General features: G+C 46.7%; 1 protein-coding gene across 1 annotated transcript in view; it reads left to right on the forward strand.

Annotated features, from left to right (window-relative positions):
- The first annotated feature begins 288 nt into the window (after positions 1-288).
- LOC126291662 (uncharacterized) overlaps positions 289-24,875 on the forward strand; it is a 38,480-nt gene continuing 13,893 nt past the window's right edge. The window contains exon 1 of the mRNA XM_049985239.1: positions 289-365. The gene's annotated coding sequence lies outside the window, so the exon portion shown is untranslated. The remainder of the gene's footprint in view (positions 366-24,875) is intronic.

Below are 24,875 nucleotides of genomic sequence, written 5' to 3' on the forward strand. Positions count from 1 at the left end.
ACAAGCGACATTTGACAAAGATACCTGATGGTGTGATACAGTCCTTGGTGTTGTTCTTTCGCGAGTACTCCAGCAGAGGGCGTTGTGGAGGGCCGTCGCTTTCCGTGTCTCGCGCACACAGTGCTCTGGTAGCCGGCGACAGCGGCGCTCTGGGTAAACGTGGCAGCGGCGTGGCGGTACGTCAGTGTAGTCTCACTCAGTAAAAGTTAAAAAGCCGTGCATCTGATTAAGGTCTTATTCATTGAGTAGATAATCTCACTCATTCAACTAAAGCGTGAAAGGTTGAAGTTCCTCCATTAGATTAACCCTTGAATTCGAAAGGCAGCAAAATGTTACATTGCTGCTAAACCACAATGTATTCAAAGGTAGTCGTAATTTATAGGTTATGAATTAGTTAAGTATCATTATTAGACGTCCAGTCGTTTGTTACGTGCGAAATAACGTAAAATATGCCCTGTTTTATAGGCCACTGCAATCGAAAATTTTGCGAGGGTTCAGTAGTCTAGGACTAAGCAAGTGACACTTGTTGGTGTAACCGTTCTGTATGTACTCATCGCACGTTTTCTGGGGGTTCCGGATGCAGTTTCATTATTTGTGCCTAAGTTTTCGTTGAACAGAATATGCGAATTGCACCCTGTTTCTGCTTTCACAACTTAACGTGTACTCTCCACAATTTATGTACCGGTGCTCCTGATCCACTGAATTTTCGTTTGTAGTGGTCCCTCTTACGTCGTTTGCTTTTAATGGAACCTTCTGTATTTTATTTATTTCTTGCACCATGTACCCAACTACCCGAATTTCACACGGATGTAGTGAAACTCAATTTCAACATTGTCTATGACAAGTACTTGTACACTATTTTTACAAGTAAAGATTAGAAATTTGGGTAACTATTATAATGATGCGTAACACAATACGATGAAATGTGAAGCGTTAGACCTACAGATTAGGAAGTATAACACATAGTAAATTAAATATCATATAAACCAGAGTGTTAAATGTCAGTTAACACTAAGAATGTTACACATTTGACAAGAATGTAGAGCTTAATGTTATTTTATTTTAGGCCAGTTTGTCAGTGTATTTCATAAACTCGTCCAAACTGTAAAATGACATCGCTAAAAGAAATTGCCTCAGAAGCTGTATAAATGTGATTTTTTGACTATTTCACATTTGATTTCTGGAGGAAGGGCGTTAAACATCTTTCTACCAGTGGAGTGTACACCCTTCTGCACAAACTTCAAATTTTTACCTTCAGTGTGGAAATCATGTTTGCTCATTGTGTTGCACTGATGCTATTTACTGTTACATTTGCATAAATCAGCGTTTTTACTTATGAAACACATAAATGAATATATGTATTGAGAAGTAGTTGTAAGAATTCCCAGATTCCGGAGTAGGATGCTGCAACTGCATCTAGTGTCCACACCACACGTCACTCTTACAACACGCTTCTGAGTAATGAATTTTCTTTTTCTTTGGAAGAGGATAATTTCCACTGAAAATACTCCATATGCCATCAAAGAATGGAAGTAACCGTAGTAAGCTGCCTTTTTAATGCTTAAGTTTGCACTGTCGGATGATTAGCATTGCAAAAATTGAAGAGTTGTGTCTCTTGTAAATTTCTAAAATGGGACAAGTTTACAGTCAGTCTTCATGCTCAGAAAAATATAAAATGCCTTGCTGAGTGCCTTAAGATCTTAATGTTTTTGTGATACGTCTACTCTAATTCTAAAGCTTTTATACTGCTCGTTCTTGGTGTGTACTCTTTTCTTTCTCGGACGCCGTTGCATTTTCTGTTTTTCGCATTAGCGTTTATTCAGTTTCTGTAAAGCCAATTGGCACTAGCATTATGTCTAGGTAGTATAATTCAGAATGTTTTCAGACTTTAAGGATACTTTCGAAAGAATTTATGAATGATGCTATTAAAATAGGCTGTTTCTGCTTTATAGAGTGGCAGGAATTCCTTCTTGTTATAGGAAGACGTCAGTTTTCTATGTACTTTGGACACGTCACACAATGCTGGAAAACTTACGTGGTGCACCTGCATTTATTTTTCGTAGTTTGACATGTTTGTATACAATACTATATCGAAACACTCATCGGAGTGTTGGCGATTTCCTAATCATTCTTCTCAGTTTACCTTAATATTAATTTTATGACAAAGTGCGTTTGAATTTGCCGCGAACTTAAGCAGTGTACGCCAAGAGTAAATTTTCCAGCTCTTTATTTTTTTCGACATTCACATGCTTATGCATGAACGCTCAACCAGATTATCAGCCTGGTTCTTAACCTACACTTGGGACTACACGACTGATTAGTCAGACACGCTGTCAGTGTTTTTGTAGAAGGGTTAGAAGTCAGCTGTTGAATGAATTTGGCTGCTAGGTTTCAGGTGTCTTGGATCCCTGTACGGTCTGATGGAAGTCACGAAGTGCCCTCTCAAGTGCTCCACGAATGCTGTGTGGGTAGCCGGCTCGCCGTGAGTTACACCGCCTAAAGACATATACATCAGTTCCGATTGCAATGCCGATACCTATGGTAGTATGTAGAACATTTAAGATCAGAAAAACAACTTTCGAGTGGATCCTGAATTTTCCTAATATTCAAAGTCTGCCGCTAGTTACTAAGTACTGAAATTAAAATTTTAGTTGGCCTTGTAAGTCGTCAGGCAGGCATCCCGCAGCCGGGAGCGTGGACCGGACGCCGGTCAGCGGTAGAGGCGGAGGAGCGTCAGCAATGCCCCTGTTCCCTGTCTCGCATTCGCTACCCGAGAACACGGCGACTCGGTCGGTGTACAGGTGGAGTTCCTGGGCAGCAGCCTCTACTGTTCAGTGTCTGTAGTCAGTAAAGGCGCCGGTAATGCCTTCAAATCGGATGCTACAACAGTCGCTCCGGCATCTTCACGCCTCCCTTTCTCTGAATGCTGTCACGCTCCCAGTCCGTGCACTGTTGGCCTACCGTTGACGTAACTCCCGTTCACGTTCCCAATTATTTCGTTCGCCACGTGTGTCAGATGCATCAGTTTTCGTCTCGTGGAAATCGGATGTCTAGTGAGTAGCGGTTTGCTGCACGGTTTACTGGCCCTGAGTGGTCGTTCAGTTTCATATCGCTGCCAACTGTTACACGGAGCACTTAGTATGACTTGAGTGATGCCAATTCAAAACTTAAACCAAGTACTCGCGATGGTCAGTCAGTCTGTAAGCATCCTCAGCGGACAGGTCTGTTTGTAGCTGTTACTTGTAATTAGTATCCACCATGGGTGGGTTCCAAAGAATCTAATCTCGTTACTAAGCAGAGGACACGTTTACAAGTATTATGGAGTATATCTTGTCACATCCACTACTTACAAAACTGTAATTTACTTTTTATTGGTGGGTCATTAAAATGTCCTCTAGTGCTGACAGTAATATTGGAGAACTTACCTACAGATGAACTTAGGTGTTATCTCAACGTTTCGGTTACATCGGGGTAACTGTCTGGTTCATAGGTGGAAGCATCTAAATATTTATGTCCATCCATGATACTGATTCTTTCCCAAACAGAACACCATACGGCTTAAGTTCCTTTCTCGGTATATTCGAATTTGTCTACTGCAGTACACATACCCCCACGATTTCCCAGTGGCCTATCCTTTAGCATGAGCTTACATTTTCCCCACAAATCTGTCTTGCGCTTTAACCAGCTTTCTGTACCTAGAGGTATGTGACCTCCACTGACTTTCGGGAGGCCTTCAAATTCTCACACTTCGTTGCGAATGGTACGCCAGTTAGTCACAAGGATTTCAATACTTACCTGTGGGGCGCGTTCGTTTGTAACCTATACTGACATTTCTGCGCGCTCTACAGATGTTGTCGTGTGGACCGGATCAACAACCACCTTATCTACAAAACCGGTCTGCTCCTTACACATAGCCAGCCACCTGGCCCGTTCACAACAACCTATAGCCATCAATGCTAATGCGGATTGCGTAAGTCTAGGAAGTCGAAGCCTAGCTTCTCACAGAAACTGTGGAGTCTCTGATTGTCTTCCACTCGATTCAGAACCTAGGGGAATCGATGAGTTCTAGGAACAAAGTTGTAATGTGAGCTTTGTTGAATCTCTATGAGAAACACTGGTCTGGACAGCCTTATCCTTCTCTGCTAGTTATTAGAATGATCGAAGTATTAGTTTCGACCTCTTAAGCTCAAAGTATTTCTATGAAGGAAACTGAAAAACCGAGCATACACGTTGTTTGTGGCGCTGTCATACCAGTTGCCTGCCGAAAGTTCGTCTTCTGCCACTGCTTATGGGATAAAATGTTGTTCTAACATATGAGGGTGCAGCGTCGACTGACCTTCATAGACAGTGTTTGCAGAAATTATATTACTGATATTTGTGGGAGACGCCATCAGAGATATATTGCCATATAGATGCAAGAAATGAACATCTACATATATACACCTTTTTTAGAATAATAGTCCAATTTCTGTATTTCGTTTTTAGGTTTTATTTCCGACACTTAGCGGAAATGAAATCTGAAAACTCAAATATCGACCATCATCGGATGTTAATTATAAAACGTACTTGGTCCAATGTTGTAAGTGTTAAAAACGTCCAGCGTATAACCAAGCCCTTTGCTACGAAAAGCAATGTGTGGGAGTTGCTTTACTTTTCTGACAGTTGCTAAATACTTCATTTTTTATATATCTGTTCTTGAAGTTGTTAGATGAAACGCTCCACCACAATGTGTAGTCTTTCTTCTTCGAATTGGGAATAAGTTTCTTAAAGTATCACGTCGTCTTTCAGGCTATGTACATAGACATTCACGTAAACGCTAAATCATTTCACTGTTCTATTATGGATCTCCTCAGTCATTTAAAAATCACGCTGCAGGTCGCAGGAATCATTTTAGTTAATAAATGAAGGGAGAAAGCAACACTGAATATCAGGCCCTCTTAATGTCTGCTGATGGCTAGAAATCATAAGGCAGTTAATATCTTACAGCCTCTCTCATGACTGTAATCTTTTTCATTACAAATGGTTTGATGGCGATTAGAATCTCCGAAGTGCATGATTCATCCATCCCTAGATAATTAAGAAATCAGGTCTCAGCTGCTTAAGTAACAGAACTTTGGTAAATATATTTCCTTGAAGTAGCCACTTCTTTCCCCACAACTTTCCTTCGGCTTTTTTGGCAGTCGCTTTTAAAACATTCAAGGTAAAACACGTTTTTATATCTGTTTAAAACCAGTTGGATCTCGTAGAGAATGAACTCAATGAATCGCCGATCGGGGCGCGTGTAAGGTGACACAGTTTGTCGTCGGTCGGCCGATAAATTGTTGCGTGTGTAGGGGTCTCACCACAGCAGACTGAGTGCCGAACAAACACGTGTGTGTGTGTGTGTGTGTGTGTGTGTGTGTGTGTTGGGGGGGGGGGGGGGGTGAGAAGCGATGTTTTGAAGACACACAGAATGAAACACGTAATTCCCCTTGGAATAAGTTAGTAACACTGAGTCACACAGCACGCACTCCCAGAAGTTCACCACAGCAGAAAGAACGGAGTGTGCATGCACATCGTAATACTGCAAGTAGTATACGAATGAACAACTTTCTAAGTGGTATAGAGCACTTCCAAACTTACAGCATGCAACAGTGCACATAAATACGAAAAACAGAAATTTGATAACTATGAGAACGATCATTTGAAGAAACATTAGCTGCAAACTGAACATTTTAGCTTCTCAGTTGAGTGAGGCTTTGTCTCAGAACAGCACCTGGCACGTCATCAGCTATAGTCTTACCTTGCTCTGTCTCTGTAACCTACGTAGCTTGCACATAATTCCCAACGTCAGCTCAGTAGCGCCCACCTCCCCCAGGGGGCATGTCACTCTTTGGCGGCTTCGTGCTTGGCTACCATGCGGGCCCAGCGTTTGCACCATCTTTTTCCTTTCATGCTGCATGTCTTTCCTCTTGCTATTATTTTTCTCATTCCATGGGTAACATGTTACTGGGAATGTTCCGCATTGTCTGTCGCTGACACAAGAAGTCTCACCACTTCTTTCTGTTCTCTTTTCCTTCCCTTGTCTCCCTACTCCTCTCGTTCCTCCGCTTCGGCGTTTGAGGTTCCTTTCTTTCTTCTTTCCTCCTCCCTGTGTGCCCCTAAAGGCTGGCCCACATGCCTGGTGCGTAAGAGGTGACTGGGTAACGAGTAATTTCCAGCCCCAGATCGACAGGTAGTGTTCACACGTACCCCCTAGTACAGGCCAGGCCCAGGGAGGGGTGATTGCCTGAGCTGCAATCTTCCAAAATTTCTGGTTGTTCCCTCTGTCAGGTGTTTGGGAGGTGTGACGTGAGGAGTGATCACTCACCTAAGGTTAGTGCTCCCACTTGTGGAGTGGGCCTCAAATTAAAAGGAGCGTGCCATCAGAAAGGCTAGCAATCATGGGGATTTTCTCACAATGAGTTTATCATCCTCACAATCAACATCTGCGAAATGTAAACATTAAGAGGTAATGATTCTAAGAACCTTCCTGCTCTTCCACAGCGTCTCATGGTCTCACTTACTGAAGTCATTCAGACCTTGGCTAAGGTAAATCTTTTTATTGTTGAGAAAGGTGTTGATGCAAATGCCGGTGCCATAAAATCCTGCTCTCATTTACAGAATGGCACTTTGCTTTTGGAGACTACTTCTAATTTTAGAGTACAACTGCAGCTTGCTGCCTCGCTTCTCCACGGCTACCCTGCTCGTGTCGAGGCCTATAGAACTTTGAATTCTTCCCATGGTGTTACTTAGACTAGGCTGCTCGACGGTCTAACAAAGGCCGAAATCCAATCTTACCTCTATGATCAGGGTGTCATTGCTGTCCACCGTGTAATGTGTAATGGAAAAGGTAGATTCCTCCTTAGCGCCCACCCACACTTTTTCTCACCTTTGACAGTGGTGCTTACGTCCAAGATCAAAGTAGGCAATGAAATTTTCAAAGTTCAGTCGTACATTCTGAATGTGGTGTGCTGCTACCAGTGTCATTGTTTCAATCACAGTAGAACGTCTTGTCGACACACAGCCAAAAGTGTAACCAGTGGTAGGGACGTGCACAAGGGTAACTGTCCACCTCCTACTCCCCACTGTATCAACAGCACTGGCGTCCATGCCGCATAGTCTCAGGATTGTCCTGGGTAACTTGATGTGGAAGCTGTCCAAGAGATCTTCTAAACATTCATGGTGGTGTCTGTTTGAACTATATCGTGTCTCCCTACCACTTTCGCGCAACAACGCTCTGAGCGTGTTTTTTAGGGAATTGACTAGTTTGAACCTGGGACCTGTTGCTGGTAAGGAGACGCCAGACCACACATGACATGTAGAATTCAGAAGAGTTCAGTGAGACTAGCGATGATATAACCAAAAACTAAATGATTTCAGCGTCAGCTCCACTGCACTCCCTGTAAAAGAATCTTAATACTAACTAAATATAGTGGAAAGGGTTCAAGGCTTTCCTATTTTTAGTTAGCTGGTAAAATAACGTCGAAAAAGCAGTTAAGTTTACCATTGCAAATTTTATTCTACTCACAAAACATCATTTCTAAATTGCACTATTGATAAAAGGAAATGTTTTAATACAGGATGGTAAAAACCAACTGCGTTCAACAAAAATATGAACGAATATTCCCTGAATGGGTTTCAAAGTTCTACAATCGATCGAAGGATGACCTATGCCATATCACATCTATAATCTAGGTTTAAATTAAGTTTCACAAGAGAGAAAACTATCAAAATGGTCTACAGTGACCCTCAATTATCTTTAATTATCTAACTTGTCGTAAATTACAGTGGCTGATGTGGCTTCTCAATAACTATATAAAAGAAAAACCATCGCGTTTCAGATCTTTTCTTCAAGTGGCAAATGTGAACTCCATGAGTGTTAATTAACGATCGACACTAGTATTAAGCAAAAAAGGGGTGTAACAGATGAGTCTTCTGCAGTCCTGAGTGAAGCCTTATGCGCTCAAAAATGCGGCATCGCGTGCGTTCATTACCTTGTCGGTGTTTAGGCAGCGTCAGGGCGACAGCGGCCGGCGCACCAGCCATCCAGCTCGCCATCTCGGAACTAACTCTTTCTAACTTCTCCTCACTACAATTTACCGAAGTTGGTTTAAAAAAACTATCTGGCTGTGTTTTCATCTGACCAATCAGGGTCTCAATGTTAACCTTAAGCTCCGCCTACAAAAATTCTGTCTATCCAATGAGAAACGTTATACTTTTCGTGGTGGGGCAATGTTTTTAAAGTTTGAAACATAACAGAGACGCTAAAAAGTCTCACGCTAAAACCTGCAGCGGGTGTGGTCCTTTTAGCGTTATCGTAAGGTCTATACTGTTCTTCTGGAGGGCTCTATCTTTTAACATGGGCTGGGGGGTGGTCCTTGACGTACTTGAGACGCGAAAAAGTCTCACGCTAAAACTTGCGGGTGGTAGTGGCCCTTTTTGTGTTATCGTAAGGTCTATACTGTTTTTCTGGGGGCTCTAGCTTTTTAACATGGGCTGGGGGTGGTCGTTTACGTAACAGAGACGCGAAAAAGCCTCACGCTAAAACGTGCAGGTTGTGTAGTCGTACAGGTAGGCTGGCGGCGTGGGTGTCCAGCCCCTCCCTTATCGTAGGGCCTTCTAGCTTAACACGGTTCTGCTCTCGGCTTCTGTTCTCGTTTCTCCCCTCGGAACTGCGTCTGCCTCACGGTGGGAAGGTACGACATGCATTTAGGCATTCTTGTGTTAGTCTGTGGTATTCCATTTGCTCACTCGTTACTCGTATTACTTTGGTTAATTTAATGTCACGATTTATTCGGAGCTATGTGACATACTACTGGATTTGCTTATGTCAGGGTTTTCATGTAAGGGGTTGGATTTGCCTGACACCTTAAAATCTGGGTAAAGGAAAAAGTGCCTTACCCAGTCGCTCGCAAATTATTGGCTAGTCGCAAACCCTGCACTCTACCGTCTGGCACCTATAGCTCTGTTCTTGTTACCCCTCGCTCCATGAAGGACATGGCCAAGCAGGCATGCGACCTCAAATTCAGCTCTGAGGTTGTGAAATCACCCAGTGTCAAGGTAGCATCGCTATCCCCCCGTCCAGCCGCTGTTGCGGCACCCCTACATCTTTTTCATCATGAGTCGCCTCCAGTGGAACGTTTGCAGCCTTCAGTCCCACAAGGAGGATTTACGGCTGCTTTTAGCAATGCAGCGTTCCCTTGTACTCTGCCTCCAGGAAACGAAATTGAGCCCTCACGAGCACTTAGAGCACATTTCTTACTGGTTCGTTTTGACCTTTCCCTGAGGTCGGCATTCCATCTCATAGGGGCATTATGTTGCTTACATGGGATGACATTCACAGTCAACCCATCTCCCTGACTTCCCATCTCCAAGCTCTTGCAGTTTGCCTTTTCCTTCTCCACGTGACTTTCCCTCTGTGCCATTTATGCCCCTCTTTCATTCGATCTTACAAGGATAGACCTCCTTCAGCTCATTCGGCAGCTACCTTATCCCTTTCTGCTACTTCGTGACTTTAATGCGCATCACCCCCTTTTCAGTTCTCCAGAACCTGTCCGAGAGGTGCCCTCTTTGCTGATCATCTTAATCAACTCAACTTCTTCTGCTTTAACACTGGAGCATCCAAATTCCTTTGACTCCTCGCACACCTATTCCCTATGCATTCTTCTGCATTGCCCAGTTTCCCGTCGTCCTGAGTAGTCTGTTCTTTCTTACGACTACTCTAGCGATCATTTCCCATGTGCTATCCGTTTTTTGACTCCTTTGCCATCTTTTTTGTGCAGACACAAATGGCAGCTTACTAAGGCTGAGTGAGTAGCAGCTTTACTACTCCCTAGCGATCTTTGAGGAACAAGATTTCCACAGTTGTGATGACCAGGTGAAATATCTCAAACGTTACCCTTACTGCTGCAGAACGTTCCATTCCTCTCATTTCCTTTTTGTCACGCTGTGTCCCATTCCCTTGGAGGACCGAGGCATGCCGCGACGCAATTCGCGAACGGAGACGTGCTCTCTGCATTATAAACCGTCATCCGATGATGGCGAACTGCATTCGTTATAAACAGACGTGTGAAAAGTCTCGTCGCGTTCTTGAGAATAGAAAAATGCTAGTGGGATGTCATTCACTATTTCTTTTAACAGTTCCACCGCTTCCGCTGCCTTGTGGGCCAACTTCTGGCTGCTCTCTGGGACCAAGATCGATTCTCCAGTTTCCGGACTGACAGTAGCACACAATGTCATCGTGGACCCTATTGTTATCGCCAATACATTGGGCCGCCATTTTTCGGCGGTTTAGAGTTCTTCCCACAATCACCTTGCCTTCCTCCTCGAGAAACGAGCATAGGAGGCTCGGGAGATATCCTTCTCCTCTCAGGATTGAGAGTTCTATAATGCCGCCTATACTATGAGGGAGCTAGATCATCCTCTCAGTTCATACCGAACCTCCGCCCCAGGGCCAGACGTCATCCACATTCAAATGTTGCAGCACCTTTCTCTGGTGGGCAAGCATTTTCTGCATAACACATAGAGCTGCTTCTGGGAAGAAGAGACATCTCTCAGTTGTTGGCGTGAAGCCACTGTCATAGCCATACCCATACCTAATCCCAGTAAGGACAAAAACCTTCCTTCTGGCTACTGCTCCATCTCTATCACCAGCTGCGTTTGCAAGGCAATGGAACGTATGATTCATGCCCGTCTGGTATGGTGACCCGAGTGCCGCAATATGCTAACTAATGCAGTGCGGATTTCGAGGGTGGCGTTCTGCTGTTGACCATCTCGTTACTTTGTCCACCCACGTCATGAATGGTTTTTTGCGTAGATCCCTGTGGCCGTTTTCTTCGATTTGGAGAAGGCCTACTAAACCTGCTGGAGAACTGGTATCCTCCATACTCTTTACATGTGTAGCTTCCGTGACCTCATGCTCTATGTTCTTCAGGAATTTTTAAAATACAGAGTTTACAAGGTGTGAGTGAGTTCTGTCCGTTGGACACCTTTATGCAGGAAAACTGGTACCATCCTGAGCGTTTTCCTCTTTGCTATCGCCATAAACCGTATAATGGCCTGTCTCCCGCCGGGCATCTCCGGCTTCTTTTTTGATGATGATTTTTTCCATCTATTGAAGTTCTCCACGGACCTGTATCACTGAGAGGCGTCTTCAGCGATGTGTTCATCGCCTTTACTCCCGGAACATCGACAATGGCTTTCGCTTTTTCACTGACAAAATCATCTGTATGAATTTCTGGCGACGCAATTGGTTTCTCCCACCATCTTTACGTCTTGGACCTGTTGCCCTTCCGTTCGTTGAAAATACGAAATTGCTGGGGCTCACGCTTGGTGGGAAACTCTTGGTCCTCCCAAGTGTCTTACTGACAGCGCGCTATATGTGGTTCCTCTGTCCTGTGTGTCCTCAATGGTACTTCCTGGGGTGCTGATCGAACCACCCTTCTCCTTTTATACTGGTCCATTGTCCATTCTAAACTCGACTGTGGGTGCTTTGTTTATGCGTCTGCACCTCCATCCATCTTAAGCTGTCTCAACAAAATCCACCATCGTGGTATTCATTTGTCCATGGACGCCTTTTACACTAGACCGGATGAGAGCTGTATGCTGAAGCTGCTGAACTACCACTGTCCTACTGCTGTAGCTTATTTCTCAGCAGGTGTTCATGCCGTTTATCGGCCATACGTGGTCACCAATCCTATGCCTCCTTTGATGATTCCATTGCTACGGAGGCTTAACTTTACATAACCTGCACCGTTCGCAGTGGGTGTGAACCCTTCACCAACTTGGCTTCGTGAAGTGGCCCATCTTAACTTTGGCCTTCATTTGCTTCCTAAGGATACTACTCCAGCCTCGGGCTGTCTCCTTCAATTTCACGATCTTCGCTATAGTACCTTTGTATACATTGATGGCTGTCAGACTGAGTGTGGGGTAGGGTGTGCCTTCGTCATTGGCACCTGTGTCTTTCTGGCACACTGCTCAGTATTTTCATCCCCATGGGACTCGTGCTTCTTTCGTGAATTCGTGAGTGCCGCACAGGGGCCCCGAGCTATTGCAGGTCATTCTTCAATCCCCAGCTGCTTTTCCTTTTCCGTGCCCCTTCCCTCCATATCCCCGATCCTTCCCCATTGCCACCTCCTTCCCCTCTCGTGGTGTTCTGCTTTCTGTCGACCTGGCTATTCCCCTGGTTTCCTGTATCGGTTGCAAAGTTCTTCCTTTTGCCGGTTCTTTCACCCTTTTGGCATTTCGGTCCCCACTTGAGGTTTGACCTCCACTTCAAAGTTTCCTGTTTTTAGTGTGAGCCATATGGGGAAGAACTCCCTCCCTAGCACCTACAGTGTGCCTCCTCGGCCCTCTCTGTTCCCCGTTGTAGCCCACTTCCACCCTGCTAGGTCAACAGCACGTGTAGCCAGTCTGTGTGGTAAGGCTGTTACGTACCCATATGGCTCAGACCGGTGACAACACAGGGATCACACTACTGATACCTGAGCTGTTCCCTCCCCACGTATGCCAAAGAGTGGTTGCTTGTCTTCTTGGCGCATTGGAACTCCCAGCAACGACCGCTGTGCCAGATCGCCGTTACTGTGACTGTGTGGCGCCCATGGGAAGAGCCCCTAGTATAAGTGCGTGGTCTCAGGGTGGATGCTTGGCGCATGAAGCATACAAAAGCTGCAAAAAATCTGGCCATTCTCACGTGGCCATCTCTTCGAATGGTGAAGGATCCTTAAATGCTGTCTTGTATGATCTGGCAGGCTTCCGTTTCTGGCTATCCCATGGGAGGAGGGCCAGACTCGGCGTCTTGGGCTGAAATATCTTCCCCATTACCTCATCTATACTAGGACGGATGGGACACATTCACAGTCACAAAGCCATTGTTTTTAGTGGAAAATATCGAGGACAAGACTATTAGTAAGGTGTGGTCGGGTTCCCTGTTCATCCAAGCTGCTTCTGCCACCCAATCCGCAGCTATTCGTGCCTCTGATTGTCTTGACAACGTCCCAGTGTCTATCACTCCTCACCAATCTCTGGATATTGTCCAGGAGTCATTTCTCATAGTGACTTCACCCTGCAATCTCCAGGCTGATCTCCCCTCAGGGGTTCAGCATTCGTTTGCTGAGTATGGGCTTGGCGACCCTGGGGTTCCTGAGCTGGGTAACCTGTCAGAACTGTGCTGGTCCTGGGATAGCATCTAGTGATGTCTGCACTTTGGTTCGCTCTGATGTCCTTAGTGACTGGCTTCCCCTATGCAACAACTTGGAAGTGATAGCAGAGTGCAAATGACTCCAGCAATCACTATTTGCAATGTCTATTTCCTTCCAGATAGGCCACTTGCTTATGTTGCACTATCTACCTTACTTCAGCAACTCCCACCCCTGTTTCTCCTCCTTGGGGATTTCAGTGCCCACCATCCACTGTGGGGGAGTGTTACATCAACGGCTTGGGGTATCCTAATCGACCAACTTATCACGGACTTAGAGTTCTCCTCAACGATGGTCCCCCTACCCACTTCAGTGCTGCTCATGGCACCGTCCCTATCGATCTCGTGACCCACTCACCAGTCCTCGTAGCTTCTGCACACTGGCCATCCTATGATTACCTTTGTGACAGTGACCACCTCCCAGTGACACTATCGTTCTGCTCCTGCTCCTGCTCCTTATCGGTACCTCCTGTGTACTCTACTGGGCAGGGAATGATGGACTGGGCTTGCGCGCGTTGCTTGCATTATTTCGCAAGCGGATCTGCTATGTGCTATTTGGACAGTTTACAAGGACTGAGAGTGAATAATTATTTAGGAGCAGTTTCCTATTGTGAAATGAAATTACGAGTTGGCTGCGTGTCTGTGGGCTGTGCAAAATGGCCCCAGTCACATCAGGGTGGATCTTTTGTATAAGTGTGATACGTGCTCTATCGTTAAATAACTTGTTTCAAAATAAACTGCAGCCAATCCTTACTATCCCCAGCAGCCCAGAGAAGGCTGCGTCGTCTTGCCACCATTTTCCCTAACCATCTTGGTTTATGTTCGGAAACGGACGACAGCGTCCTCTGCTGGTGGTACTGAGTACTAGACCTCGTCGAGACCACACTGTTTGCAGCCATCATGGATAACTATACTTACTTCATCAGCTGGTGTCATGGTGGCGTCCTGTGGCGGCGACGAAATGTACTAAGCCAGTTGGGCTCTGGACCCCGCTGTGAACCCACTAGGTGGCGCCATCTTAGATTACGGTACTTGCGTCATCACCTGACCTAACTACATCGTCCTCTCGTGGGATCGATATGAACTAAGTCAGTTGGGCTGTGGACTCAGTGACGAATACACTTTGTGGTGGTGCTGCCTTTAATTGTTTAAATAAAGACTGGTGTATATTTCGACAGTTGACGATTAGCAGGCAGTCATTTAGATGGATTATTATTTTGAGAATTTACGAGTTGTTTGGCTATCTGGACGGAAGTGTATTCGAGTATTTATGTGCGTTTCGCATGTCTATAGGCTGTGTAATGCGTTATTTTTGACGGTTTACAATTAGCAAGTGTGTGTGTGTGTGTGTATGTGTATGTGTGTCTGTGTGTGTCTGTGTCTGTGTGTGTCTGTGTCTGTGTCTGTGTGTGTCTGTGTCTGTGTCTGTGTCTGTGTGTGTGTGTGTGTGTGTGTGTGTGTGTGTGTGTAGAGCGTTACACATGAGTTATGTAGGAGTGGTTTGCAGATCTGTATGCTGTGGGACATGTCAGAGCGTGTGTTCTGGGATAAATATACTCCATCCCTAAAGAAATTGCTCCAGAATAAATAAATTAAATTACACTCCTCCCTCTCTCCATCAGTCTAGTGCAGGCTGAGTCCTTTTACCACCCAGCCCTAGGAAGAGGTGGCGGACTGGAGGTTTAGGTTAATGGGGGTGATTTTTGTTTCAACTATTCTGTTACGTCGGTAGCGAAAGTCCAAGTGACCTTCCTTTACTGCCAGAATTCAAACTTGGCGCCGATTCCTAGGAGGAGGTGGCGGTCTGGACCTTGAAAAGTAGTTGAAACTACGCAGTTGATAGTATATTGGACCCCTTTTCTCACCTATATGAAGTCGAATCACGTGACTAACGCAGTAGCGAATAGGAGTGCAGCATTCTAGGGGTGGGAGTGCTAGTTCATGAATGAACACCGCGCTGATAGTGGAACTTCTCATTTGATCATTGAATATTGCAACTGTAAATTGAATTATTGAATACGATTAAAATTGTAATGGAATTAAGTACTTAAGTAATTAATAGGTTATATGCGCGATGTGGGTGTCACTTTAGTTAGCATATTTGCAGAAGACTATGTCCAGCGTGTGTATGGTGGTCTTGTGTGTGACGTAAGCGGTCGGACGCCCGCGAGCCGGTGGCGCACGCGCGTCCGGTTATATGTCGCGCGCGCGCTTGAGAGAGAGGGAGGGAGGGAGGGAGGGAGGGAGGACGATCTTGTCATCACGCGACTTTGCGGTAGTGCCCTATTGTGGGCACAATATCAACTATGTCAGTTGGACTACGGAGCTCGCAGTGAACACACTGCGTGCCGTCATCTTGAATACCGGTACTTGCGTCATGATCGGCATCAGGAAAGCGCCCTCCGGTGGCATCGTCACTGCACCCTTCATCTCATTTTGGGCATACAACCCTGGTTTGTGTAAGTTACATCACTAGTGCGTCACTATCTGCACCCACAATACCTATGGACTTCCCATGGCACCCGAAATCCAGCACAGTAGCCAGCCCGTTGGTAGGGTCGTCATGTACCCTCTAGGTTGTAGCCCCCTGACAACACAGGGATTGTACTGCTGATGCCTGAGCTGACACCTCCCCACGTAAGCCAAGGAGTAGATGCTCGTCTCTCTGGGGCATCAGGACTCCCGGCAACGGCCATCCTGCTAGGTGGCTTTTGCTGTGGCTGGGTGGCGCCTGTGGGGAGATCCCCTGGTTGGAGCGGGTGGCATCGGGGCGGATACCCCGCAATGAAGCGGTTAAAGTCTCAATCTGGTGGTCGCACGACCACCAACGTCTCTAAGCGCGGTAAAGTAGACTTTAACGCTGTGGCATATAACCCCAAATCGTTTCCTTCCCTCACCACGCCCTGGGAGGGTCGTCGGGCGGCAGACAGACAGGAGCCGTATTCGCCGCGATACCTTGTCTGCAGCAGAACTGATGGAGATTCATTTTTGGGGACTAAGCTTCTGTTCTTTGTGACCCATCTTGCAGATAAGTTTAGGGAAGTGGCGTCTCTTTCCAAAATGCGGAGCGGGGCCATTTTGATACAAGCAGCTTCAGCTGCACAGTCGAGGGCATTACTCACCTGTGAGAAGCTTGGTGACATCCCCGTCAACGTCACTCCCCATAAGTCACTAAATTTGGTCCAGGGGATTATCTTTCATAAAGATCTTCTGCTACTGTCTGATGACGAGCTACGGGAGAACCTGGCACGACGAGGTGTACACTTCGTCGTGTCTTTAGGGGACCCAAGGATAATAGGATCGCTACCGGTTCTTTCATCATGGCCTTTGAGGGCGACTGCCTGCCCGAGAAGGTCAAGGTCATGATCTACCGGTGCGATGCCAAGCCCTATGTCCCGCCCACTATGCGATGCTTCCAGTGCTGGAAATTCGGACACATGTCTTCCAGATGTTTATGAGTTATGCTACAGTCACACTGCCGCCACCAGTTACTGCAATCAAGTCACACCTGCCCCACCGGTGCTAAGGCCCACTCTCTCTTCCACTACTCCGAAAACACCCAGTTTGGGAGCAGTGCGGCTCAAACAACTGGGGACGTCAGTCCCCACCTCTCAGCCGGAGAAGCGACAGCCTTCTCCAGCTACTCTGCTGGAGAAGCGACAGCCCTCTCCAGCTACTCAGCCGGAGATGCAACAGCCTCCTCCGCCCTCACTCATTCGGAAGGGGTCCCTTGGGGGAGTCCCTTCCAAGGACTCTACCAGTGTCTCACAAGACACTAACCAGTGGCTGAAGAAGCCACCAGCTGCTAGTCGAAGGGCTTCACGCTCTTCCTCTGTTCCTGACATCAGGAAAGCCCTCCCACCATGCACACCCTCCTCCCAAAGACAAGAGAGAGAAGAGGAAGCTGTCTAAAAAGAATAAGGATGCAGTGGTTCCCGCGCCACCCTTCCTCAGCCTCTGAGGATGAGGTCGAGCTCTTTGCGTCCCCTGATGACCTGGATCTCGACGTCTCCTCAGATACAATGGAAGGTGCGACGTCAGTCGCTCAGTTGGTGTCAGCATATGACTCTGAGAAGTAATTTGCCTTTTCAGTGCCTTCATACCTCTACAGGACACGTTTTGTACCATCCTCCAGTGGAATTGTGGCGGTTATTTTACCAATCTACCTGAGCTACGCCACCTTCTAAGCATGACACCTGCATTCTGCATTGCCCTCCAGGAAACCTGGTTCCCGGCAATGTGGACCCCTGTCCTTCATGGATACAGGGGCTATTACTGTAACCGTAGCACTTACAATTGTGTGTCAGGTGGAGCCTGCGTGTATGTCCTTACCTCTGTATATAGTGCTCCTGTGCCCCTTCAAACATAATTGAAAGCTGTGACTGTCAGAGTAAGGACTACTCAGGACATAAACGTCTCCAGTGTCTATCTCCCTCCAGGTGGTACAGTCTCCCTGACCGAATTGGCTGCACTTGTCACCCAACTTCCTACGCCTTTTCTGCTCCTGAGGGATTTTAACGCTCTCAATCCCCTGTGGCGTGGAACGAAGATTACTGGCCGAGGCAGAGATGTCGAGAATCTCATCTCCCAACTCGACCTCTGCCTCTTAAACACTGGCGCTGCCACACATTACAGTGTGGCGCATGGCACGTTCTCGGCCATAGATTTGTCGTTGTGCAGCCCAGGGCTTGTACCATCGGTCCACTAGAGTCCATGAGGACTTGTGTGGTAGTGACCATTTTCCCATCTTCCTTTCACTACCCCAGCGTCCTCCCATGCCCGCTTGCCTAGATGGGCATTTAGCAAGGCATACTGGGAAACGTTCTCCTCTGCTGCCACTGTTGACTCTCTCCCCTACGGTACCATCGATGTGGCGGTTGAGACGCTGACTGCAGCTATTGTTTCCACTGCGGAACGCACCATTCCTCTTCCGTTAGGGTGCTCCCGGCGAAAGTCAGTGCCTTGGTGGTCCCCGGAGGTCGCTAAAGAGATTAAAGAACGTCGGCGGGCCCTTCAGCGACATAAGCGGCACCCGTCTTTGGAGAACCTCATTTTCTTCAAACGTCTACGTGCTCAGGCACGGCGGATAATCAAGAGGCGGAAACAGGAGTGGTGGGAGAGGTACTTTTCCACCATCGGTTCCCGTACCTCACCCTCCCAGGTGTGGATGAAGATTCGTCGCATCTTTGGATTGCAGCACTCTACAGGTGTCCCAGGGCTTACCATCAACGGGGCGCTATCCACCGCTGCCGAGGCAATTGCCAAGCGTTTCGCGCAGCACTATGTTCGGGCCTCTGCATCAGGGAATTACCCGCCCGCGTTTCGCGTGCTAAAACGCAGGGAGGAATGCAAACGGCTTTCTTTTGCTTCTCGCCACCCTGAGGCGTATAACACCCCGTTTAGTTTGTCGGAACTCCAAAGCGCCCTGGCACAGTGCCCCGATACAGCCCCTGAGCCAGACGGCGTCCACAATCAGATGCTCAAACACCTGTCCCTGGACTGTCAGCGATGTGTTCTTGCCATCTTCAACCGCATATGGGGCGATGGTGTCTTTCCGTCGCAGTGGCGAGAAAGTACCATCATTCCGGTGCTGAAGCCTGGTAAGGACCCGCTTAATGTGGATAGCTATCGGCCCATCAGCTTGACAAATACTCTGTGCAAGCTCCTGGAACGTCTGGTGAGTCGACGGCTGTGTTGGCTGCTCGAGTCTCGGGGTCTTCTGGCTCCGTGCCAGAGCGTCTTCCGTCAGGGCCGTTCCACCGCCGATACTTTGGTCTTCCTCGAGTCTGCAATCCGCTCTGCTTTTTCCAGGCGCCAACACCTCGTCTCCGTCTTTTCCGACCTCTCCAGAGCATATGACACGACGTGGCGGCACCATATTCTCGCCACGTTGCACGGGTGGGGTCTCCAGGGCTCTCTCCCCATTTTTATTCATAATTTTTTATCTGTTCGGACATTCCGCGTTTTACTTGGCACATCCCATAGTTCACTTTATATCCAGGAGAACGGCGTTCCACGGGGCTCTGTATTGAGCGCGCCCTTTTCCTTGTGGCCATTAACGGCCTTGCAGCAGCAGTAGGGTCGTCTGTCTCACCCACGTTACATGCTGACGATTTCTGCATCGTTTTCAGCTCCTCCACCATTGGTGTTGCAGAATGTAGGTTGCAGGGAGCCATACGCAAGGCGCAGGCGTGGGCCCTAGCCCATGGGTTTCAATTTTCTCCTGTGAATACTTGTGTTATGCACTTTTGTCGGCGTCGGACTGTCCATCCCCACCCTGAGCTCTCTATCTTCAGGGTGCAATGCTCAGGGTTGTTGACACTTACCGTTTTCTTGGATTGCTGTTCGATGTCCGGCTTACGTGGCTTCCACTTATTCGTCAGCTCAAGCGTCAGTGCTGGCAGCATCTGGATGCTCTCCGCTGCCTCAGCAACACAACTTGGGGTGCAGATCGTAATACGCTGCTGCAGCTCTAGAGTCCTCCTGCTGCCACTGTTGACTCTCTCCCCTACGGTACCATCGATGTGGCGGTTGAGACGCTGACTGCAGCTATTGTTTCCACTGCGGAACGCACCATTCCTCTTCCGTTAGGGTGATCCCGGCGAAAGTCAGTGCCTTGGTGGTCTCCGGAGGTCGCTAAAGAGATTAAAGAATGGGAGTGTGGCGTATGGCACAGCGTCGCCCTCAGCGTTGCAGCTGCTGGACCCGGTTCACCACTGTGGGGTTCGACAGGCGACAGGAGCATTCCGCACCAGCCCTGTTCATAGCCCCCTTGCTGAAGCTGGGGTTCCTCCGCTTCGTATTCGGCGTCAACAACTGTTAGCCAACTATGCTGCCCACGTCCGTTGTTCGCCCCGTCACCCTAACTACCGTCTCCTTTTCGCTAATGCGGCAGTTCATATCCCATACCAGCGGCCACGATCAGGCCATACAATTGGGATCCGTGTTTGGTCGCTCCTTCGTGAACTCGAGTGTTTGCCTCTTCCGTCTGCTTACCAGGTCCGCCCACATACACCACCTTGGTGTATTCGTCGGCCGCAGCTTCGGCTGGAACTTTCCCGATGGCCAAAGGATTCGGTTCCTCCTGCAGTCTTGCGCCGCCGTTTTCTTGCTCTCCTCGGCGCATACCATGACTCGGAGGTTATCTATACCGATGGCTCGATGGCTGATGGCCGTGTGGGGTGCGCTTATGCTCATGCGGACTATGTCGAGCAGCGCTCCTCGCCGGAAGGCTGCAGTGTCTACACCGCACAACTGACAGCCGCTTGTCGTGCCCTTGAGCGTATTCCTACCGGCGCTGGAGAGTCCTTCGTCGTTTGCAGTGACTCTCTCAGTAGTCTGCAGGCTCTTGGCCAGTGCTACCCACGCCATCCCATTGTAGGTGACATCCAGGGGCCCATTCACACTGTTGAACAGCGTGGTCGTTCAGTGGTGTTCATATGGACCCCGGGCCACGTTGGAATCGCGGGAAACGAACTTGCCGACGAGTTAGCCAAAGAGGCAACCTAAAAACAGACGCTGGAGATCGGCCTACCGGCAACTGATCTCCGAAAGGTTTGGCACCGTCGAGTCTTTGGGATGTGGGGAGACGAATGGCGCCCTCTGTCTGCACCCAATAAGCTGCGGCAAGTAAAGGAGACCACTACTGTGTGGGGTTCCTCTATGCGGGCCTCTCGCAGGGATTCTGTTGTTGTGTGTGGGCTCCGCATTGGTCTCTCTTGGCTGACGCACGGTCATCTGCTGCGTCGAGAGGACCCCCTTCATTGTCGCTGTGGTGCAACCATGACGGTGGCGCATGTGTTGTTGGAATGTCCTCTTTTAACCGCTCTCAGGTGTGCTTTTAATCTCCAGGGTGATTTATCCTCTCTTTTAGATGACAATGTCTCTATGGCAGATCGGGTTTTACGTTTTATTCGCGCAAGCAGCTTTTATAGCTCCATTTAATTTTATTACATCACCCTGTTTTGAGCTGTATTTTTAATTAGTTTTGTCTTGTCACTCGACTCCATCCTAATCTTTTAGGTGGAGGTTTTAACGTGTTGCAGAGTGGCTGGCTCATCCTATTACTTTCGTGATCAGCCAGCCACGATCCTCTGCTGTACAGTTTTAATTCTTTCTGCCTTTCTTCTCTATGTTGTTTTTGTTGCTGTGCTCCGTTTTCCATGTTTCTTTATTATTGACCTTGGGGATTTTCTTCCCGTGGAATTTTTACCTTGTGCTTCGAATGACAAAAGGATGGTTTCACTGTGCTCTGTGTGTTTATGAAACAAGTGACCGATGACCAATGCAGTTTGGTCCCTTTAATCCTCAACCAACCAACCCATGTTTTCAGTACCTCTATTCTTCCGTATCCTTTTTAGCCCGTTTTAGCCTGTTTTTACCTATCTTCTCTTTTGTCAATCTGGACTGATGTATAGTCGTTTAACTCCTCTCTTTGTTCATGTTCTGTAGTTCAGGCTTGAGTGCATATGACCCCAGTTGTTTTTTGCGCCCTAAAGCAAAAAATTGGAAATTAAAATGTCCTGTGGTGCCTCTCCTGCTCCAACTAGGCCGGTCTGACAATCTACCCCCCTAAAAAAAATTAATAGTCAGTGGGATTATTTGTGATCTGGAGAATAAGAACTTTCCAGAAAATTTGTACACGCTGTTGCCTATTAGTAATTATCTCTCTTGTGTGGCATTAAATATAGGAAACATAAAACCAGGAAAGACAAGAGACAAGCAAGACAGCACACATTGCTTCGGTTATTAGGTCTCAGCATTTTCTTTCTCTCTAATCTTGCTACAACTTTACACGGCATGCTTCCCTTTCTGCGAAAGAATCTATTACCTCATAAAAGTTCGTCATACGTTTTACTATATATTTTATCATTTTGCTGTCTAATACTGAAGAAGCTGTTAATACAAGTAGTACCCTAGGTTGGTGTGATTTCTAGATTTGATTGCGTCTATTTTGTAACTGTGTGCTAGATGAAACGAACTAGGCCTTCCTAATATTGTAGCAATTGTAACACATGCCAATTAAGCGAGACTGTTTTGGCACAAATTGTCATTTATACCCACCTCATTAACATAAATAACACTAGTGAAAATAACTCACAAAGTACCACCATCGAGTGCCCATTAGGCCTACTACAAGCAAAAAGTTTTATGTTAGGAAATAGTTCCACATTTCATTCAGGCTTAAGTTTCTCAAGAATGAGATCGAAAAGTAGCACGAAATTTTTATATAAATTTGGATTCTTATTGTTCCATATAATTTGTGTGTCCCCGTCGCTTCTCCTACCTCGCACACCCAATCATCCATAAAAACAGCTGTAGGATTCACCCATTCGGATTTATTCGTCTCAGTTCATGTAGCTCCGTCCCCTTTCGTCTGAGGGAAAAGTTGTGTTTTTTTTTTTTAGATGCGACGAGGATTCCCCTGGAAGAGACATTACGTGCACTATGCACGCATTCAAAAATCAACTTAACATTCGGTCAGAAACCAAATTAGAACGTGTTCAAAAATATTCACAAACCACCAGGGATGCGTTTCAAAATCAGACGAATAACAGATACATCCGATGTGTGCTGGATTCTAGGCGGTTTGTGAACCAAGGTTTCTTCTTCAAGAGTATAACAGATACATCCGATGTGTGCTGTATTCTAGGCGGTTTGTGAACCAAGGTTCCTTCTTCAAGAGTATGAAATTGCCGGCCGGGGCAGATAACCCGGTTGCCCCCCCCCCCCTTCCCCTCCCATGTCCCTAGACCACATATGTCTGGGCCTGTGAGGAGTGTAGTAGATATGTGTTTCGCGCTGTTGTAATTACTTTAAGTTAAGGGTTTCTGCGACTGTTAATTGAAAATGTAATGATACAATGATTGTTTTGAGTTACGTATAATTTTCCTCCTGTGGTACTGATATCCTGTTACTCTCTATTTCCATGGAAATGACACATACCACTTCTTTTTTAATTATCGACTGTTATTCTAAGCATGGTTTCGTGCGGTTCCGAGGTTCGAGGTCAAAGGTGTCCCTTGTTACATAGCCCAAACTCAGTCCGTCTGACAGTAAGGTTATCCACAGACTCCACAATTCCACTGGATTTCGGAGCTGGTACTTCTCAGTCTCCTACACTTCAGCAAGTTCTTTATAGTCTATCTCACGCAAGTGCCTAAGGAAGATGTATTACATCTACAACTAATTTTATATTTCCATTACAAAAATCACCTAACCAAGAGGACATTCTGTCCTACGCTCCATCAATGGCAGACGGACATTCTGCAGGAATACATTATCCACAAGCCTGTTCCTCCTCTCTGGCTTCCTCCTCCATGCCTGACCTTCTTTCCATCCTCTCCATAGTCAATATCTTCCACACATCCTGAGGCCTTTTTTACATTATCCAGTCTTCGTGTTTTCCACGCAGCTTCTCTTCATGCTCCGGAGTTCTGTGACAAGCCGTTTCCTTCAACTTAGCATCAAATGCTTCTGACCTCTTAACCTGCTCCACCTTTTCCGCTTGCAGCTTATCTACTTCCTCTCTTAAAATTCTCAACACCAGCTCCCAGGTAGCTCCTTGCGATTTTGACAACACTGCTACCTGTGCTACCGACTACATAATTAATCTTAGATACGCAAACATAAGTGAACAGAAAAACCACATAAACGTACCACTACTCTAAATCTTTCCACTACTTTACATGGTTAAATAGCGATCCATATTCTTCGCTCTGCATAGAACAAAATCGGATCCTGAGAACATCTGTAATACTACCATATTATTTCTTACTGTAGCTTAGTCTTGCTATCTATGCCATCACACAAGTTATTAGCCCACTGCTTGCCCTACTGACATGCAGTCCAACGCTCATCTGAAGCAGTTGATTTCCTTGGAGACATACATGCCGCACCTGTTTCTGGTTCCTTATTTCTTCGTTATTTGCTTTTTGCTATTCCTCCGTATCTTTTCCTCTGTATTCCCCCCTCCCCTCCCAGTACTTTCCCCCATGCCGCCCCCCCCCGCCCCCCTTGATCTTACCTATTCTCATTAACTTATTTATCTACCAGGGTTTTTTCACCTCGTCTTGCAGGTTTTTTATTTTTAGCATAACCATCAAGCAGCAGCAGAATAAGAATTTCCATCTTTTCATTAGAATTATCGATGCTTTTGGGGAACCAGCGTAAGAATATTTCGGTTGCCATTCATCCGTATTCAAAAGATTCGGCCCAACCTCCTGATGGTAAAACAAGATTAGAGTTCTTGTTTTTCCCGCGTCCTAGGATAGAACTACTTCGGAGGCATGAATCTTCAGTCCACTGAACAATAAATTTCAGCTGTCACTGTGTTTCCACGATCTGCAGATGTCAGCACACCAAATTCACTATGTCCTTCACTTGTAATAATTTCGTAGTGCTGTTGCGGTACGACAATTAAACCGGTCTCGTCACAGTTGTTAATTCTTTCTCCTGTTACTGGCTTTTCATCGATAACTCTAGTCAATAACTCAAAAAAACTGTTATAGTGCCAGTTCATTGAATCTCATAGCACAGGCCACGGATGTGGCTTCTGGTTTCCTAAAACTTAAGTCAGTATGTCATTCAGAAATGCAAGGCTCCAACCTTCTCTAGCCGTTTCATCTTTGTTGTTGAATGGATACTGACATCCTTTTCA

The sequence above is a fragment of the Schistocerca gregaria genome, chromosome 9, assembly GCF_023897955.1.
Source record: "Schistocerca gregaria isolate iqSchGreg1 chromosome 9, iqSchGreg1.2, whole genome shotgun sequence".
Lineage (NCBI taxonomy): Eukaryota > Metazoa > Arthropoda > Insecta > Orthoptera > Acrididae > Schistocerca > Schistocerca gregaria.